Genomic DNA, 22,239 nt, shown 5'->3' on the forward strand with positions numbered 1-22,239 from the left:
GATTCAGGACAGACTCCTCCTCTCTCGTTAATTCTCTGGATGACAGATTAACTATAGTTGAGGGAACTTTTACGATTTGTAAAAGTTTTTCCGTGTCCTCATTTCCCACGGAGTCTTGAATCTTGCTTTTGGTTGCTGTCCTTTCTCTAAAAAAGAGTCCTGTTTTTATTGGAATTACCCCGAGAGTCAGTTCCTGATCCAGATGAATCGGACGATGACGTCTCTGAAAATTTCTTAAATCTATTTTTAGACCTGCCTTGGTAGTTGTATAGAGCACCCCTTGAGTCAGCTTGTGTGTAAAAGTCATCCTTCAAAAAAGGCTATGCCTTCTCGAGTGAAAACAATTTTGAGTCCCTCTCGTATTGTGCGGTTTTACTTGTGATTTTAATGTCTTTAAAAGAAAGGATTTCCTTCTCTATCTTTTTAAGCACTGCTTTTGCATCCGTTATCACCTCGCTGTTTTTAATTGCTTGTGATAGCTCTTCTATTTCCTGATGTTCTTTAGCACAGAGCCTTTGAGCTGTCTCTATGGTGTGGACCATTAGGTCTCTGCTACATTTGGTGTTTATGCAGCTAAATCCTTTTCTACACTCACCATCTTCTGTGAATATGACTGGTATATTTTTAACCTGGAGTCCCCTGGGTATCGTTCCTCCCCTTAAATGTTTCAACAGGAAGTGTCCGTGGAGCTCAGTACGAATATGTTTTTTACTCAGTCTGATCAGTCTATCTGTTTCATTTTGCTGTTGTGCACTGGTACTTAGTTTCACATTCGCGAATGGGTCGGAGGCAATTAGATTCTGTATACGACTTTCGGTAAAAGACAGAGTGTCTTTTTCAGCCATTACACGGAAGGGACAATCTGCCCCTTCTCTAGTTACTTGTCTCTCTAGTTCTAGAACTGGACTAACTTATGTCCTCCTGGCACTCTCGCAGGAGTTCCCCCGCTCTATGATTTCTGACACTAAGGAGTTAGGTCCTTAACCATGAAGTCAGCTGGACCATCAATTAAATGTGTACAAAAAATAGTTCTGTGGCATGTGGTCCAGCTTGGGCGTCATTGAACCAATAATTAAAGTCCCCAAAGAGAGCGACTCTGGTGTGGTGCAACATTAAGTTTGCCATCTGTTCACTTAGAGAGATGGGAAGCATGGGCATGGGGTAGGGGGGTCGATAAATGAGTATAAGCAAGAGGGCACCTATCTCTGTTTCGAGGTGAATAACCAAGTTGTCCACATCTGGCAGAACTAGCGAGGCAGTGGCAATACATTTAAATTGTTTATGTATAATGGCTGCCACCCCGCCCCCAGGGCGGCTCGATGAACGGTTGGCATTGAGGATGTAGTAGTCTTGGGGGAGAGCCGCAAGGATGTCTGGAAGGGAGTCTGCAGTGAGCCAGGTTTCCGTAACTAATAATACATCATGCTTTTCAGTGGTCAGGAGTATAAATATATCTAGCTGGTGCTTTACCATAGAGCGTGTATTGAGGTATATCAGGCTAGAGCGAGGTATCATTCCTAGGTGATGGTAGCGGGTTGCTAGGGGAAGAGAGGCGGGCTTCATGTTCCCTCCCGCCAAAGGAGCAGTGAGAGATACCTGCCGCTCGAATTTGCTCGTCCGCACCTGGGGAGGGTGATGTGATCAGATATTGTAGCTCTCTAAGAATATTCGCTGGGTAGGAAAGGGGCTGAGCAACGTTCCTGGCTCCTGGGCCAGACCTGGCGTGGACGGGCACAGACGGGCTTGCCTTTGGCGCGCCGTCGGCGCGCCCGCTGCGCCCGTCTGCTGCGCTCCCATGGGAGGGATTGCATTTGGCCCGTGTGCCCCACCTCCAGGCTCCGCCCCTAGAAGACCGATTGGCTAAGGCCTAAGGGGAGAGAGCAGGGGGAGGACTGGAAGTGCTCAGGGATCGCGGTTCGAAAAAGGAGTACGTTTTAGGTTTTTTAAAACAGAACACAATTTGGGAAATAAACAACAAATTTTTACTCAATCTGTTAAAAGACGCGCTCTTTCTTAATCAAAGCAGCGCGGTGGCGACAGGCAGTGCTGACAACAATACAACATGTACAATTGCCGGTTTGCTGCGGTAAGGGAGCTTTTAACCAGTGCCCCACCACCAGGCTCCGCCCCTAGAAGACCGATCGGCTAAGGCCTAAGGGGAGAGAGCAGGGGGGAGGACTGGAAGTGCTCAGGGATCGCGGTTCAAAAAAGGAGTACGTTTTAAGTTTTTTAAAACAGAACAATAAACAACAAATTTTTATTCAATCTGTTAAAAGACGTGCGCTTTCTTAATCAAAGCAGCGCGGTGGCGACAGGCAGCGCTAACAACAATACAACATGTACAATTGATTGGTTCTGCACTCCATCCATCAATTGTGTCTTGCTTTCTCGCCCTAAGTGCGCCGGGTATGCCCAGACGTAGATCCGGGGCTCACTGTGTCAATGGATTCAATCTACCCTGCTGATGAGGGGTGAAACCCATAAACTGGTTCTAGCATGCTTGTTTCCGGTCTTGACTGGGGGTGAATGTTTTGATTGGTTCTGCATTCCGTCCATCAATTGTGTGTCTTTTGCGAGTCCACAGATAGCATTTAATTTACAAATCCTGGCCACCTATAGTGCCGTTTACTAGGGACTTATAAGGAAATTAAATATATGCCAGCCGGGGATAAGCCAATGTTACCACATTTTAGGGTGAGAGCACAAACACCTTATCACTTGCCATCAGTGGTCAAGTGTACAGAATCCTAAGGCCAGCATAAACAAAGTCAGCAAAAACGGGAGGCCTGAAGGCAAAACGTTAGTTGAAACCACGCCAAGAATACCAGGTCTAACACACAGGAAATCTTGCAGTATTATAAATATTTTAAATGCTTTCTATTTTTTTCAAAATGTCTTTGTTGGTTGACTGCTAAGGAAGATTATCAGTAAGTTGTGCACAGTCAGCAGCATATGTGGTAAATCCTAGATGTCGGTCGCATGTGCACACCTTGGTATGATTGAGTCACCCTTTCTTTCATATATGTTAGGTAAAATGAGTAACATTAAACATTGGTCATAAGAGCACTCTTTATTAAAGAGACATTTGAGTCCTTCGGATGCACCAAGTAAGTGGTTACTACAGAGTTGTATTTCCTCCCTAGAGCGGTGCACATTTTCCATAAATCCTGTTGGTAATTACCCTGTTTACTGCCGGTCTTGTCTATTATGTGTGCTCTTAAGCACTGCCCGGCTCTAGATGGCATCATACACTCATCTCCAGTGATAGCTTTAGTTTCTGAGGAGTGATCCGCCCAAAGGAGATATTCTTATCACTTGTCTTGATCCAGCTCAGACCTGGAGAGCTGAAGACAACAGGCTTGAGAAGAGTATTTGTTCCAGAGTCCAGCTCCATACAGGATTCACCACCTTAAACACAAAGCATCCACTTAAAGGGAACTTGTGATGATCAACCCCTTGTGTTATCATGGTGCAGTCACTCAAAGATTGCTGTTGTAAGGATCTGGGGTTGTTGTGTTGGATGTACAAGTGAACTGCGTTGTGTCTACGACAATCACTGTAGGCTTTGAGGTTTAGAAAGAAAGACACCATTTATTCTTATAGGTGACTGCATTATAATGATTCAAGTGCCGACATGAACATCATGCCAAAAGAGATGACAATATAAATGAAGCACAGGCCAGGGACACCTTCCAGTCAGTCCTTCTTCTGCACCCACCAGCTCCACACATGCTCAAACCTGTAGATCAAGACCTTTAATGGGAAAGGTGTGTACATGAGTCAAACCTTGGGAAACACCATCTGAAAAATACAGCGCTGCATGAAAGTTGTCTTTCTAACATGGGGCCAGGTAAGAGCTAAGTGAAGTGTGATGGCTGCCGCTTGTTTGGTGCATAAGGCATAGTTACGATAAATCCATCATGCTCAACATCCAAACATGTGTGCCTCGGTGTTCCCCCTTCAGCCAATGCTACCTCTGGGGGTAAGTAATGGAATGGCACAAGTGTTAGCACCTGGGTACCTGGTAGGGTGTTGTCATGATGGTCTTAGACCAGCTAGGCATAGGGGAAGAGTATCTACCATTATAATAGGCCTACCAGAAGTAAGAGAACACAACCCATATTTGACCACAGTGGGACTTACACTTAGCTGTTAGCAGCCATGGACATCATTATCAAGTCCTGGCTTTGGTATCCCATAGCTCTGTAAATTTAGGGATTGGGATACAGTGCACTTTCGCAGGTTTATTTTTTAATGGGTTGGGCGATGGATGGTATTTTTAGATCAAAGGTCATATGTGGTGGAGCCAAATATTCATCCGGCATGTGTCTGTTACTGAGAAACTAACCTAAACTAGCAGCAACGGTTAGTTGAGTCACTGGCGTAACGAAACCTGAGGGGGCCCCCCTGCAAGGCACGTGGAGGGGTTCCCTCCAGACTCAAACAGGAGCTCTCCGGCTAGAGTATTGTGCTGAGGATCCCCCCTGGAGCTTGGGGGCCGGACACTGAGTCTAGGGAATGAAAGTCAAACCTAACAGCTCCAACTCAAGGAACTGCACCGAACACTGGGGTAGAGGTTTCAACAAACATTTATTGGAATGAAAGTCAACTGTGGACATGAGTGGATAGAGAAAAATATATGCTGCATTTGGAACTGGATGGAAAACAAAAAACAGCCCTGTACGTCCCGTACTTTACTTGGTTTTGGTCCGCAGTGATACACTCAGAAGTAAGTCCAGCTTGACCTTGATGTGCCCACTGGGAAGAGCATCTGTTTAATGCAGCACAGTGTTCTAAGTCTATGTCGAGTCTCCACTACAGGTCTGTAGTTCAGTCTTTTATCGGCAAAAAGCTGCCAACTGTAAATTTGAGAACCATGCAAGTAATGTTCCATGTTATAACCTAACTATCTTCTTGTTCCTTCTGGACAGTGTCATGTTCTTGCTGTGCGCAGGGGTGTACAACACACACAGGACGCAGGTTAGTTTAACTTTTCTTTATTCACGCATCATGTAGCTGCTCGTCCCCACGTCCGTCCACGTCCCTGTCCTGGTCATCGTTTGTCCCCTTCCTGTCCCGTCACCGGATCTGGTGTCCGGTGACCTGGTCACTCTGCCTGAGGACCCACAGGGTCCTACTGCCCTACTGTCAGTCGCCCACACTGTCGGATCCCAACCTCTCCGTCACGACAGACAGTTATAGGGACTGGTTCTGGAGATAGTCTCTAGTCAAAAGAGTAGGTCGCTCTGGTACTTTGTTTATGAATAGTTCCAGTTTCTGCTGCTCCACTGGCACATTTAATCTAAAGAACTGAGACCATCCTACAAGACGCACCAGGAGCACCTCAGCCGTGCTTCACTGCGGCATCATAACATAACACATAACATGAGTATTTGTAAAGCGCACGTTCACCACTACGGGCATCTTGGCGCTGAAATAACAGATGTTTCTAAACAATTAGATAAACCTGTTTTGGGAAACTGCCGAATTCTAAACTACTCTTAGCTATCCCCACTAGTTATAACGGCTCGCCCTGTCTCTAGGCGCTGCTCTAAGGCCCTTTTTACAGAGGTTTGGCATTGGGCAGCACAGTGAGGTACCTTTCTATGCAGCTCTACATCAATGTGAAAAGGCAATCCGGCATTCCTGTCCTTTCCCTGTGCTCTGGCTCCGTTTCAGCAGCCTAGCGCCAGCATAGGCACCCTTGCACCATGGTGCACGGGTGCTACTTTTGCATGCAGGATTCTTTTTGTGCAGGAAGAGGCACCTTCCTGCATAGAAACAATCCTGAGAGGTGTTGTTGCTCCTTGTATGTGTGCTGCAGAATGCAGCACACTTAGAAAGAGGAAAAAACGAGGAGAACATTTTTCTCCTCAATACACCTGCTCTGGGGAGATGTAAGGTTTCACCACTTTCCCAGGTTATGTGATTAAGTAAATCTGGGGAAGCCTCAAAACCCATGGGTTTTGCGTGTCAAATCCCACCGAAATGCCCATAGAACACCTCCCTGGCACAGAGTAAGACAACGCAGCGACTTGCCCTGTTTTGTCTAACTCCATATCTATGAGGCCATTCACAGCCACGCAGAGTGACCTTCTGCCACCTCATAGGTATGGTTGAGAGGTTTGCATAGCCGGAGCATCAGAAAAAGTGACGCTCCAGCAGCACCAGCCTCCCATAAATAAGCCCCTAGGTGTACAAAACCATCAGTCAATGGCAGTTTCAAGGTGGAAATAGAAATGCAAGGGACATGTTAACGAACTACAATCTTTCCAGTATGTTGGTCTTCCGTGTATTCTCAGGATGTCTCTTGCATTTATGAATGTCGCATATCCATAGTGTCAGGGTTATTCGTGCATCCCAAGTAGTATGCCCTACATTATCAACATAATTATACTTGAAATAACATAGTAATAAACACTTGAAAGCAGACTGCGAGCAATGTGTCCCTAATATGAGACAAATGCAGTATCTATTTCCCATGAGACTTTGTGAAAACCTTACAATAAAAAGGATTTCATAAAAACGTGCAGATCTTTGTACTACCCTTACTTTTTCTCTGCTTTTCTCTCTTCTTGCTTTTGTATTTTTCTTTTTCTCACACCATATGTGATATTTTGGATTTCATTGTAAATCTTTGATGTTTGGTATTGTATTGTTTGAGATTGATTAAATATTGTTTATCTTTTTTAAATCAATGTACGCCGTGATAAAGCTGAAGGAGCCAATAGGGTAAATCCTTTGAGAAGGGCAAGGGGCCTGTGTACAAATATTACAAAAATACAAAAAAAGGCCTCATGAAGCGACATTTAGAGGAAAAAAATAACGTATTGGCTATCTGTGTTTTCAATATAGCTCTACATAGGTCTGCAATCTTTTATGAAACCCTCCCAAGAAGATTGAATAAAGAACACTAGTGTTGGTAATATTCTCCTGATAACCCGAATTCATCCTTTTTGTTATATACAGAGCTGAGTTAAGAGGGAGGCTCAGCAACACGAAGTCATAAAAATCAGTCCTCCTTTAGAACCTTGTTTTTCTAAAGTAAATAAAACAAGGTTTGCTAATGCATGGCCTGAAATCAAAATGGAGCCAGTTATAGAAAGGGTGCACTTTTAATCAGTCTTAATAATCAAAACATAGTGAATTCTTTAATGAATTGGCTGGAGAAAAAGGAGTCGTCAAACATATTTGGATTACAAAAATGTCAGCAATACCCCTATGTTAAATATCTTTTTTTTAATATATATATATATATCTGTTAGGTTTTGTTTGGAATATAGCTTATGTTTTAGAACACTGAAGAAGCATAAATGTTGTAGTTTTCCAAAATGCAGGGCTTTATTGACAAGGACACATACGGTGAATATAGAAATCGGGGTGATATTCATTTTAAGATCAGCTGCACCCTATCTTGTTTGTTTGTTTTTGAGCTTCCGAAGAGTAATCCTGGAAGTCTAATAAATGAACAAAAAATTGTACTTTACACCCTAACGTAGATGCAAAGCTACAGGTATGTATATTATATTGTAAATCAAATCTTGTCTTCTTCTAGTTGGGTTTCACAAACTTTTACAATCTGTCAGAAACCCAAGCATCGTATTATTCATTAAAAAAAAATCATTTTTACTTATCGACTATGTAGGACATTTGAAAACAATCCCAAGTAAACACACAAACAGTTTTATAAAAAAGTCACATAAAATCAACAAAGACAGTGCTCGTGAACTACAAGAAATGATAAGAAAAAATGAGAACATAAGAAGCAGCTACAAGCTAAAAAGCTCAGCCGGAGTAACACAACTAAAATCCATACTTGCTGTGGTTTGATGGTGACCAAAAATCATGTGAGCCTGCATCCCATACTCAACTACTCCAGACAAACGTAATCCGGAATAACAAAAAAGCACATATCTGACAATCATAATAATAAAAGTTGCAAATCATCTATCCAGTAGTCAAGGCACAGTCTGAGAAGTGATAAAGAGGCCAGACATCACCTAAAATAGGTGGTAATTTAAGCAAAATATGCACTTCTTCAGTTATCACTTTAATTTAATATAAAATTTGATGATTTTGTAAATATGAATGCCGAAAAATAATACAAGAGAAAAAAGTCTGCTGTGTGTAGTATTCTCCTATTACTATTTATCTCTTATGATAACTTGTCCCTAGCTGCTTAGCCTGTGTGAATGTTCTGAGTGGAATGTTTTGTGTTTGGGCCGTGAGTGGAATGCTTGGGTGACTGGAGCAGAGTGATAGTTGGATGGATGGGGCTGAGCAGCTGGCAGGCTTCTCCCGGTGGGACAGTTGAGGGACCATTGATGGAGCTTACAGAGACCTACTTACCTGCTTTATCTACTCTTCAATAAACCTACATTGACTTCATCATAACTGTGTTGTCCTGATTACTACACAACAGTGGGTACAAGTGGCCAGAGAAACCTCATCATGCCTTCTACAAGATGCTGGAGAATAGACACTTCAAGAAACGGATGATTGGTTAAAGCAAAAGGAAAAAGATACTACAGAAGAGATTACAAGAGGACTCATTGGTATCTCTCTTTAAAGACATTCAGCTTCAAATGAATGTTAAGAAACTAGCACAAATACAGCACGGTGTGCTGTCCCGCCAGTGTCCATCACACTGGACATCCCCCAGACAAGTGTGCTGTTCACTGTCCAAACAAGCTACTAGCTATGCGAAGTCTATAGTTTGCACTAACTATATATCGCGCACCCGCAATCCACTGCTGATGATGTCACATATTACATCATTCATGACATGGTCAGTGACATCACTGATGACATCACTGATGACATCTCAAATGGCATCACTGATGACATCTCAAATGACATCACTGATGACATCACTGATGACATCTCATTTGACATTACTGATCACATCACTGATGATATCATTCATGTGATAATACGATGAACCTCTTCAGACTCTAATATAACCTTAGATACAATCAGTGTAAACAGACACTCACAGACTGTCACTCATCCATGGAGTTACTCACACACCTAGTCAGTCATGCAAAGAATCAATCACACCTCCATTTCCTCAACTATACAGTTATACAAACTTTACTTATTCAAACATATACTAACACATATTTACTCTCTTATACAATCCCTGATACAAGTTCACAATGATCCATACAGCCACTCACACATTCACTGGCTCTTATGCACAGTTATTTATATATGTCAACTCTCACATGTACTGTGTTTTACATATGTACTTACTTTGACATGTAGCACTGAGATATCCATTCACTCACCAATACACTCATGCACACAGTCAACCGCCCATACAGCTGTTTCCACATGCACTTTTGAAACCATACATCTAGTGAATCAACTGCTCACACATCTATGCACAGAGTCATACACCTCCCAGCCACCCACACACACACTCAGTCTCCCATACAAATACTTGGGCAACCAATCAATAACCCATATAGTTACTCATATAGCTACTTATCAACACATGCAACAGTTTACAGAACAACAGACATAATGATGCACAAATTAAGACAGTTTAGTCACTAACCAATGCACTCAGTGAGACACATTTAATCACTCACTCATACAGTCAGTCATGCACCTACTAAATCCTTCATCCAGACACTTATACATCCACTCATTCTTCAATATGTAAGACATATTTTAACTTTACAGAAACATACAGTCACTGGATGTTGTCATCAGTGATGTCATCAGTGATGTCATTTGAGATGTCATCAGTGATGTCATCAGTGATGTCACTGACCATGTCATGAATGATGTAATATGTGACATCATCAGCAGTGGATTGCGGGTGCGCGATATATAGTTAGTGCAACTAACTATATATGGAATTTCAAAGGTTTTGTGTGAGTAAAATAAGGTTTTGTAAATGCGAATTCCTAACTATATATGGTCTATAACCTATGGTTTTTTCAGTGAATTTTCAAGGTTTTGTAAATGCTAATTCCTAACTATATATGGTCTATAACCTATGGTTTTTTCAGTGAATATATATATATACATACATATATAAACATATATCATCTGTATATCTACATAAATACAAACATAAATGCATGCATACATATACTTATATGCATTCAGATGCATGTTATTTACATGAAAGTTGAAAAAACACTAATAAAAGCAAAGCTAAAAAGCCACCTCATTACAAACAGAATGGCTTTAACTTAAACGAGGGCGAGATCTATTGCATTTTCAATGCTTGTTTACTTTGGTTCCATCAAGAAGGCATTCAGATGTGTCACACATTTGCCATAAATTCTGAATGTTAGCACTCTAGTTGCACATCAGATCACAGTAGTAAAGCTACTGCTCACCAGGGACGTCTGCTGCTGGTATTCAAAGTGCATGTTTCAGTCTGCATGTCAGAATTTTTTTAATGAAATAGAAGAGGATTTGAGAAGTTACTCAAAATGATCCCTAATTTTTCTTTCTGAAGCACTAATCATACTTTCTATGGCAAAATTAACCCCCTCATGTTGTTCCTTTTTAAATTGAGTGTTTTCAGACTTACCACTTCATTCCAATCAAGATGGCTTCTGGTGTGCCATACTTTTGTCATAAGTAAGACTGTTAGCGCTCTAGTTGTTCTTTAGAACACTCTGGGACATTCTGTCATTGGGCTATACTTGGGGTACATCTGGGTGATATTTGGGCTACATTTAGGCTCTTTTGTCTCTGGTGGCCATCTTGGGAGACTGTATGTCAGAATTTTTTAATGAAATTGAAGAGGGTTTGAGAAGTCACTCAAAATGTGCCCTAATTTTTCTTTCTGCAGCACTAATCATAATTCATATGGCAAAATATACCCCCTCATGTTGTTCCTTTTTAAATTAAATGTTTTAAGAGTTACCACTTTATTCCAATCAAGATGGCTTCAGGTGTGCCATACCTTTGTAATAAGTAGGACTGTTAGCGCTCTAGTTGTTCTTTAGAACACTCTGGGACATTCTGTCATTGGGCTATACTTGGGCTACATCTGGGTGATATTTGGGCTACATTTGGGCTCCTTTGTCTCTGGTGGCCTTTTTGGGAGACTGCATGTCAGAATTTTTTAATGAAATAGAAGAGGATTTGAAAAGTCACTCAAAATGTGCCCTAATTTTTCTTTCTGCAGCACTAATAATACCTTCTATTGCATAATATACCCCCTCATTTTCTTCCTTTTTAAATTAAATGTTTTAAGAGTTACCACTTTATTCCCATCACGATGGCTCCAGGTGTGCTATACCTTTGTAATAAGTAGGACTGTTAGCGCTCTAGTTGTTCTTTAGAACACTCTGGGACATTCTGTCATTGGGCTATACTTGGGCTACATCTGGGTGATATTTGGGCTACATTTGGGCTCTTTTGTCTCTGGTGGCCATTTTGGGAGACTGCATGTCAGAATGTTTTAATGAAATAGAAAAGGATTTGAGAAGTCACTCAAAATGTGCCCTAATTTTTCATTCTGCAGCACTAATCATACTTTCTATGGCAAAATATACCCCCTCATGTTGTTTCTTTTTAAATTAAATGTTTTAAGAGTTACCACTTTATTCCAATCAAGATGGCTTCAGGTGTGCCATACCTTTGTAATAAGTAGGACTGTTAGCGCTCTAGTTGTTCTTTAGAACACTCTAGGAGGCTGCAGTAGAACACAAAGGAATCAACTGACAGTCTCTGTCCTTGTTGGATGTACATGTTTTACTGAGAATGTCAGACTTCATTCTCACATGACTGAGAAAGATAATGTGAATTTACAGAAAATATGCTTTCAGTTTAGCTTATAGATCCCCTTCCAAACCACTGTGGGAAAATCATGAGATATTAGTTTTCTTTCAAACAATATTCATGATATCACAGCAGAAGGTTTTTTCACATGGTAAAATCACCTTAGAACCCACCACAATTCCTAAAACGAGTATGGTACCATCAACAAATGATTTATACATATATATATATATATATTTATATATATATATATATATATATATATATATATATATATATATATATATATATATATATATATATATATATATATATATATATATATATATACATATACCCATATAGCTTCAACTATAGACTTCGTGCTGTGTTGTCTGTTAAATACAATATTTGTGCCAACAAGGGAAGCTTTAACCTTTAGAGTGACTTTAGACATGTGTACATGTATGTTTAGGAATTTGCTTTGGAACGTGGGCAATTGTGCAGACATTGTGGGTGAGACGTGTTTCAATCTTTTATTTGTTTGTGATTCTTTGAGCCAGCTATATTTTAGTAGCAGCTAAGCATCTCTTCATGATTTGAAACAAATGCACGAGTCACAAGCAGTGCGCTCACACAGAGCGCACACACGCTTACCTGCGTCATGTTTGTTGGTGTTTGGTTGTGGAATCTTCTCTAATGATGCAGGGGGGGCATCCTCGGTGTCTTCGACTGCTGCTCATGGATGCTCTGTTGCCCAAGCATGCTGTGAGCCACCCAGCATCGCGTCATTCAACGTACCTACATTTTGATGTTGGCAGAGTTTGCTGTTTTGCCAACCATGCCCACAAACAACAATATGCCAACCAATTTCATTTTTCTGAAGTAACTCGTTCAGAGACTGTCGTTTGCCATCATCCATCAATTCATTTTAACGTCAAGAGCTGAAGACATCGAGGGTATTATTCAATTTAAGCGAGGCATTCTGTTGTGCTCATCTGTTCAAACTAAAAAAAGAGTTTTCCTACCGTGTTAGTGTACCATAACATTGATCCCTGTAAATGCACAGATAATCTTTCAGAGGCCATGATGCTGTTTCGGGACACTGGTGGTGAGTGGCATCCTTTACACTTGTGGACATGAACAATACTTAACATGAAGATGTTTAACTAATGGAGGATGGCAGAACAAGTTTGTAAGGATTATTGGAGCGCCGGTTTCTTTTTTAAAAGAGAACAGTGTCTTGTTTTAACCCATTGTTTTGCTGCAACCTAGTGTCAAGTTGAAATGAGATTTTCATATGGTAAAAATGAATTTCCAGTACGTTTAACTTAAATCTAGCAACTCAGGTGAGAGGTCGCTCACCAGAGGGTTGTATGTTTATTATCTTGAAAATAATTTATGCAGTTGTCTTTTTGAAAGCTTTTTGATGCATAACAATTTGTGATACATTTGTGATGCTATATTTAGTCAAATTTGAAGCAATGTAGTTGTGTTTCTCATATATTTGAGTTTATTTGTGTTGCATTGTGGTTTCAGTATAGTTTGGGGTACATTTTTTACTTATATGTCTTCTTTTTGAACATGTTATAGTGGGTTTGCTCCACAGCAATCGTTTTCTTATGCCATGCTTACGTGATATTCTTCCCTTACACGAGGATTAGGTCCATATTCACATTTTTACCGTTATACGCGGGTGGTCTTTTTGATTTGGTTGCAGGGGTGGGTCCCTCCGTTCTTAAGACGCCTTGCGCTGTACGAGTTTTGTTTACAGAGATTTGACCTGGCCTGCCTCCTCACATGGGAGAGCATTCACGTTTTTACTTCGCAAAGTTGTCCCTTGTAGTTTCTGGGGACAGGACATTGGGTGCAAGCCCCTTTGTTCTCATGACATTATATTCTTTACGTACTGTGATTCTTTTTTCTCCGAATCACAGGTTGTCCCTTTTGGTTAATGGGGGCAGGGCATTGGGCATTAGTCCCTCTTGTCCACAGTCACATTCCCGTTGTCCCCTGTTCCGGTTGGGGCAGGAATTTGGGTCCCAGTCCCTCTTTTCACACTTTTACACTGAGTGTTCCCTGGTTGGGAATGTACACGTTGTTCTTATCAATTTATTTCATTTATTAAGGGAGGGAGATGGTTAATCTCACATGTAATGTAACTTTCCCTTCCTCTTTAATCTCACTGAGTCACTACCCCTCTCGTGATGTCTTTCTCCGTCATCCCTGGGTTACTGACTTCTTACTTATCCTTTGCTTGGTTGTACCATTTATCCATCTTGTACTTTTATGCTTAGCTAAGCTGTCTGCACATCTTTTAACTTTGTACTTGTAGCTTATAGTTTTAGATCGTTTGTAATGTCTTTTATTTATAAGGTGGTTCTGTCTTTTATTTATAAGGAAAGAGATATTTAGTATTCTCCTATTACTATCTATCTCTTATGATAACTTGCTGCCGTTCACTTCATCATACCTGTGTTGTCCTGATTACTACACTTATATTAGCATCTGTAATAAACTATATGCCTTTTCATCATATGGTGCCAACTCTGAAGCAACATTCCCTCCAAAGACAGAACAGCACCAGTACTTCTACGATTCAGGATGAAACTGTGGGGCTGTAGAGAGTTGTATATTTACTACTGTGTTTTAACTGCTCATTAATAAAGTTATGTGTATATTGAATGTGGGGTAACTAGAATGCATTAGGTCACTGTGCTCTGTATTCTAGAATCTTAACTGTGGTTGATTCATTCTTTGCCTTTCTCCTTACTGGAGCTGTCGTGGGTTTCTCCCTGTGGAATAAATATTCTTTTATTTGAAACAACTTGGAGTCTCTTTTGCAATTTGTAATTGAGACCCTTGCTACAGGGGTAGATTTACAAGCCCCTTGCAACACTATTGCACCTCCGTTACGTCACTTTTGTGACACAGAAGCGGTGTAAACAATGCAGCCAATTTACAACGTGACGCAACGGGAGATGTGTCACCTTGTACGGCCTGCACCACATTATACCTGCGTCAGGTAAATGTATGCAGGGTGGATGTTCCCATGCAGGAAAGTCTCGTAGAAGTGACACAGTGAAATCTACAAAATGTCACTGCGCCACTTCTAGGACGCTATGAGCATATGGGACAAGAGGGCCATACAATGCCGAGTTCCTGTCAGGCAGTTAGAGATGTGTGATTGAAGATTTGAAGCTGGACCTCCCTAATCCGCCATGACTCTTGATGCAGTCTCGTCACTGTAGCTGCACCCCTTTCCCCCCACCCTAGCATTACTATATGTGAGCTTTGTCTGAATGAACCATTTCCCTGTCCTCTCTACTCTGCCTGGTAGATTAGTTTTGTCTTCCCTCTCTTCTTTTCCCTCCTGTCTTTTTTCCTTTCTTTTCTTCTCTTCTCCAATCTATGGCTTGTTTTCTCACTCCTTTCTATCATTTTTCTTCTTTCATTATATTCTATTTACGTTTGTTATTGGAACATGCATTGCAGACTGCATTTGTATCTTACTATGGATGTATGCTGGACTTGCATCTCATTGAATTTGCTGATATTTTTTTAGGTACTTAATTTATGGCAATAAAATAATCGATCTAGAAAAACGAAGAGCGAAAGTGGGAATCTACTGGAGTCCTACAGCACTGAGATAAGGAGGACGAAAACAAGCGAAGCATTGGAGGAAACACAGTAGTGTGGGGTGAGCGTCGGGGGTTAAAATGAATGAGGGCGGAAGAGAGGGGTCTGTGGTGAGCAGAGCAGATGAGGGGGGGATGTGGGAGAGTCCTGTTTCCTCTGAGTGAACGTCATGGAAGCCAGATTGAAATGAGATGAGAAAACTTTTAATAAATAGATGGGTAGTGATTCCATGGAAGACTACGTGCTCCAACACCTTGGTGAAAAAGGGAGGGAATAGCTGGAGGGGGAGAAAGGGTTGGCAGTGTTTTATTGCTTAGTTGAAGAAAAATCTAGATCTATTTAGTAAGGAAGTGATTGAAAGTGCTGTTAGGCGGCAAAGGTACTTTAGAGGAAAGTAGAATAGCTTGAGGACTATGAGGATCTGAGTGTGCAGATGATGAGGTAGCAGATTTCAGCCTAGGGCTGAGTCCCACAGGTGAAGATTTAGAGAGTGGAGGGATTAGGACAGAGGAGTGAAAGATGGCGGCGTGGAGCGGTGTCGCAAGTGAATTTCTGAAGCTTATGACCTCAGAATCAAAGGATGATGTAATGCATTGAACTGCAACTGTGGAGTGCGTGGTAGAGGCCCATGGTGGGAAGGTTAAGCTGCTGATCATACAATTGTGTATGTGGGCATTGTGATGACATGATGTTTTCAAAATAAGCATTTTTGTCGCTGCAATATTTAGAGTTTGAGGGTTCATGGCAAGTCTGTAGGTGTCAAGCTGTTTGGTCATTTGATGTTTACACCATGTGCACAGGTGCACTCCTACCTTTTTTAGTGTGCGAACTTCAGGTGTGAGCCAGTGTTGTGGACGAAGAGTCACTACAGAGTCATCAGAGGGGTCACTGTGCATCAACCGCCTGTTGAATTGTTTTGATAAACGTGACAAAGGATGTGGTGTGCTGGAGGTGTGTGCCTTCATTTTGAATTTTGATTACGGTTGTGAATGTGGTGTAGTAAACAGTAATGAATGAATGAATGAATGAATGAATGAATGTTTTTTTTTGAATGAATAAAACGTTATTTGTGGTTACTCAAAACCATTAAATAAGACATCAAACTATAATAAAACATTATTGTCAAACAAAGGGAAAGGAGTAATCTTAAAATGGATAAAAACGTAAACATAGTTAAAAACTGCGTTTGTTAGTCCATTTCTACGTGGACTGGTTAGTCTCGATGGTTTGAGAGTCATTGTTCCAGGCCAGTGGCCTAGCTGTGAGGGGCCGTCAGTTTCTGGCGTGACTGTTGGATGAATTTGCTAAACACAGCCATATCTTTCACTGGTTCCGTTGTGAATAGATGGTAGACGGCCTCCTTTATAGATCTAATACCATGTCTAAGTAGGATTGGCTTTAGGTAAAGATTGCGCTCAGAGGACAGCCCCGGGCAACAAAATAGGATGTGTGCAAAGCTCTCTTGTTTGTATTTGAATAGCCGACACTCCGAGTGCCTTATCTAAGATGACCTCGTGGGGTAAATGTCTTTAAGGGGGAGAGGATGTAATCTGAGCGCTAAAATCCTATTTACTGCTTGTTTACCCACATCTTGGGTAAGGTGGAGTTTCGAAGTCTGTACTATCAGCGGAACTGTTAGGGACTCATGAAAGCCTCTTGCTTCCAATGCTTCCAGGTCAGTGGTGCGCGAACAGAGTCGAACCTGTCTTTTTGTCGCGCTTTTAAGGGCAGCGTAGTTGATTAACTCGGGATCCCAGTTATCCACTGCGAGATTCAAAGCTTCTTTGGCGGAGGACAGGCTATTTGACCACGGGTTTCCTGCTTCCAGAAAAATATTCTTCATACTAGATTTCAGAGAATTCTCTGGTGCCGTGGTGGTGAGGTAGAAGTATTTGCTCATAGAGGCCAGTTCTTCGAATTTTTGTTGTGTCAGGCCGAATTCGAGACGCACTAAGGTGTTTCTGGTGAAGGTAGGTAAATGGAATAGCTTTTTATAAGCAGAGCAATGGATTTTTTCCAGGTGGCTAGATAGTTTTCCTGGGAAAGCCTGTTGTGCATAGTTCAATGATGGCATTATCTTCGCCCTTAATACTCTTTGAATTGCTGTTGTTGTGGGTCTGTGTAAGGTTGCATGCAGCTTCCCGAGGGCGTATGAGATGCATTTCCCTTTTGCCCGTATTTTGTCCAGGTGTACTCCTGGGCGCCCTGCCTCGCTAAGCCAAACTCCCAGATAGTTGTGTTGTTGTGTACAGTCCAAAGTCAGCTTTCCTATCCTCCAATTTGTCAGTTTTTTTTTCGTAAAAGGCCCAAATATTAATATTTTTGATTTGGCTGGATTCACGATCAGTTTGTTCTTTGCGTTGTAATTGCCCTGAGACGTTAGAGCATTTTGAAGCCCGATTTTGGTATGATCTAATAGTACCAGATCGTCGGCATTCTGCAGTAATTGAATCTTAGTGTGACCGAGCCGGGGTGTTGCTAGTGATGCTCCGGTCAGAGCTTTGCCCATATCTGCGGTGTATAAGTTGAATTGCAGCGGAGCTAAAACGCATCCTTGCTTCAGTCCGCGATTGATGTAAACAGTAGTATGTGAGCAAACGTGAAATACACGTTGTGAACTACCCCTTAGGGAATATTGCACTGTTCTTTATTCCTGATGTTTGGACTTAGACAGGATGTTGCGTAGACCATTAGTGTGCATAAATGCCTAACATGTAAATGTTAGGTGAAAGGGAGTGTGTGAGAATGATTGAGGAATATGAGAATAAACAGCAAACATAGCTTACTGTATCTGACAATATGAGTCTGCATTCCTCTGGCCATTTTGTTGAGAACCTGCCGGGCTCTGGGTATTTTTGTCAGCGCTTGATGGCCCTAGGCATTTTTACATAGTTTCCCTTTCCTAAAGCCTATCCTCTTCAACCTGTACCTGCGGCCTGCGGCCCCTAGTTGCGCTAATTAGATCCTTTGGCATAGCGGTGACGAACTACGCAGACGACACTCAACTTGTCTTCTCACTTGAGGGCAAGGAAGCAGTGACTCTTGACACCTTCCACCGCTGTATGCTCGCAACGGCGGACTGGCTGAATCAGAATTCGCTGCAGTTTAACAGCTCTAAGACTGAAGTCTTACACTGCATCACTGATCGCATCCCTAGACCTCTTCCACCGGATTTCTGGCCACCCTCCTTCCAAAGTACGACTGGGCCTACCACCTCGGTCCGCAATTTGGGAGTGATGTTTGGGTCCAATCTCCAATTGGATGCAGCTGTTAATAAAACAGTGAGTACTTGCATGGGACTGCTTTGCATGTTGAGAAAGGTTCTCCCGATGCTTCTTAAGGACAGCAGGCCAGAAGTGGTGAGGAGCATTATCGTAAGCCATCTGGATTACTGCAATGCTCTATTTCTTGGAGCACCAGCCACCTTGATAGGAAAATTGCAACGGGTGCAAAATCTTGCAGCCAAATTGGCGCTTGCTCGCCGCCGCTATGACTCCTCATCCCAGGCATTAAGAGACCTTCATTGGCTACCGATCCTTCAACGGATCGATTTTAAATCTGTATGTATCGTATTCAAGGCCCTCCACGGACACGGCCCAGTACCACTTCAGAACATGTTTCATTGGTACACTCCGTCGAGATCCCTTCGCTCGGCTTCCGCTCATCTTGCTGTGGTGCCTAAAGTTTTGAGAGCTCGGCTGGGCGGCCGATCTTTCAGCTTTACGGAAGCCAGATTATGGAACACTCTTCCGTTGGGATTGAGAAGTACGCAAGACCTTGTCTCTTTCAAGAAAATCTTAAAAACACATCTTTTTCCTAGGACTGCATCTTATTAATTCCTAAATTCCAGTAGGATGTATAGCAGGATTTTCATCAGTCAAAGCGCCAGGATACCCGTGGGGTGACAGATACGCGCTATAAAAGATTATAAATACATACATACATACATACATACATATGAGCAATGGCCCTTTCCTTCATGGCCATTAGTAACTTGACGCGCTCTGTGCAGCCCGGCTTGGCCTCCTCCTTCTTTTGCAGGTCGATATACTCTGGGGTTAAGAGCGGGGTTAGTTTCAGGGCGATTTCTTTCAGTCTCTGAATGCACTTCGATGACTGCTCTATGAAACACTTTCCTGCACAAACCCGACAATAATAGTGGCTGTCCATGGCCAAACACTCATACTTCTTACCATCATCTGCAATCTGACATGGAGAGTGACAGGTGTAGTGACAGTTCTGACAGTTGGTACAAGTTTAAGTTCATAAAGCTTTATTCGATTTTGACAATCATAAAAGCATGTGCAACACAGCAAATACATCAGAATCCCACTTTATAACAGATGTCAAGGTGTAAAATTAAACACAGCCCCAGAGATAAAAACATCCATTAAAACCTTCAAACCAAAAGTTAAAAGAATAAAAGATTAAAACATGTGCACATATTACAGCATAAAAATTATTAAGTCTGATCAAGGACACTGAGCAATTAGGCGCGCCCTCAGGATCCATACCCAGCCTAAATATTTCGCCAGAGCTGTTGCAATGGGCAGTGATATGTCGGTACGCAATATATGTTCGGCCTCCGCAGCCTCCCTAGTGCCTAGAAGCCTACAGATTGGTATCAGCCATGCCCGACGTGGGGCAGCATAGGAATCGCAAACCCAAAGGATGTGTGCCATAGACTCAATAGTGGCACTACATCCCGGACACCCAGCCAACGAGTGAGATGACTATTTCATCGTAAAGTATCTTACAGGCAGAGTCCCCACCCTGTACTGAAAGTACAATTTGCGATCCATCGGTTTAGTAATTGCATCCCAATATAATTCCAACCTAGGGGCCACCTTGTGATCCATAAACTGACTAGTAAGGGAAGTAGACACTTTTTGTTTTGCACCTTTCACTAGGAACAGTTCCCAGTACTTAGCCTTCAGCAAAGATTTCGATGAAAAAATAGAATTTACGGGATCTGTCCACAGTGCTATCAATCCTAGCTCCCCTAAGAGGGTTCGGACTGCCCCTAGCCATTTAATATGATGCAGTGTGTCTGCCTTAATGATATCTGAAAAACCCTGGGCATAGCCAACGAGTTCTGACAGTTGGTACTGAAATGTAGTGCTTCCTCTTTTCTTGCTACAGTTTTTGGCACTTTATACTCAAAGATCTTTTTCCTGGTCTGCTGTAAGATTGCATTTGTTTTCCTGATCTCCTCTTCTTTCGTCGGACCAATACTAATCTTGGGTTGCAGACATTCCACGACTACTTCAAGATGCTTACGCTCCTTTACAACTTCCTTGGTTAAGGTCAAGCTTTTGATCTAAAGTTTGTCAAGAGCAATAAAAAGGTTGTTCCAAATTATCTTCTCAAGGGTATCATCATCTTCTTCTTCTGCGCTCTTGGTGCATTTATCAGTTACGTTACCACCAATGAAGGCGGAGACGGTCAGCTTGTAATGAACAGGGATGCCATTAACATTAGGGCCAGGCACTTCTGCCATCTTGATCGCTTCCAGCACAGCAAACTTTTGATCATCTGCCTAAGTGACCTGTACGAGAATGTTATCAGCTAGATCCTATATCCTTTCCAAAATGAGAGAAAGTCAAATATACATTTTGTGGAGGGGTTTTTCTGGCAAGTGAGGACTGGACTGTAAAGCATGCTGCATTAGCATGATCAACAGTATTTGGTGTAGAAAAGAACTCCGATTTGATCAATAATATGCATGTCTCTCTTGATGCCCCGGGTGTCTCCAAATCCAGAAGTGTTACAAAGGTGACATTGTTTGGTACCTGTAAACCCTCTTAAGGGAACAGATGATAAAAAATGATGGAAAAGGTTTGACTCTCTGCCTGTTACAAGTTGCTTTCTTCATCTATTAGTTGGAATCTGAAATCATGCTCCCACTTAACTCCTAGGATGTAGTTGGTCATCACATTGATTAAAGTGCTTTTTCCTGACCTCCTTCCCCTAAGTAGCATGATCACCTGGTCATTAACGGGTTTGTTCCATCCCCCAAAAGGCACGTCTGATGATTGCCATCTGAGTCTAACTTCCTTCTTTGAAGCTTAAGTTTGTGAATTGAGGGTTTGCTCTTCTCCTTCTCGATCTGTACTCTTTGGTTTAGAAATCCTTTTGCAGATGATAGTCAATAATCTGTTGACAAAGTTTAACAAAAGTGTTAAACACAATTAAAACGGTCAGAGACTCTTACTATAAACTATAGACTTTAATTTTTCACTAATGCTCAACAGGTAAATCTGTAATATGTTTCTAAATATTTTATATATTTTTTTACAACAATTTTTTTTCTTTTCCAGATCTGTTTTCTGTGAAACCTTAAAAAAAATTGAGAAAAGAAAGATAGCAAGTCATATTTGGAGACTTGATCGGCAATATTATCAGCACAACCTAAACAAACATTGGCAATGCCAATAGTTCTGGTCTACACAAGAAAGTGCCTCTTCAGTAATTGATGAGTTTAATCACTTAATAGGTCATCATACATTTGCTCTGTCACTAATCCTTGCACTCATGCATCCATACATGCTGCAGCTCGTCTAGCTTCCTGGGCTGACCACCTTCACTGCATCACTGCTCTCATTTCTTCCTTATGCTGGCCACCTATTGAAGGGATGTCTGGTTCTGCCCACCCACCTTGTTTAAGAAATCTGCAGCAGGCATGCACAGTGGGCATCCTGTGGTTGGTAGAAATAATCCCAAGCATCCAGCACCGCTCATTTTACTGGGTCAATTACAGATAGCAAGTTAAGCCATCCTTGTCTCTTCCTCTTTTGCAGAACCTCTTTGCTTAAACCCATGCTCCCCTAAGCCATATCATCCTACCCTTACCTCACAACATTGTCT

At 41.8% G+C, this 22,239-nt stretch overlaps 1 pseudogene; it reads right to left on the reverse strand.

Annotated features, from left to right (window-relative positions):
* Positions 1–20,395: 20,395 nt before the first annotated feature.
* On the reverse strand, positions 20,396–21,517 carry LOC147725647 (uncharacterized; annotated as a pseudogene).
* Between the last annotated feature and the right edge of the window lie 722 nt (positions 21,518–22,239).

This window comes from Lissotriton vulgaris, chromosome 3_2 (assembly GCF_964263255.1).
Source record: "Lissotriton vulgaris chromosome 3_2, aLisVul1.2, whole genome shotgun sequence".
In the NCBI taxonomy this organism is placed as follows: Eukaryota; Metazoa; Chordata; class Amphibia; order Caudata; family Salamandridae; genus Lissotriton; species Lissotriton vulgaris.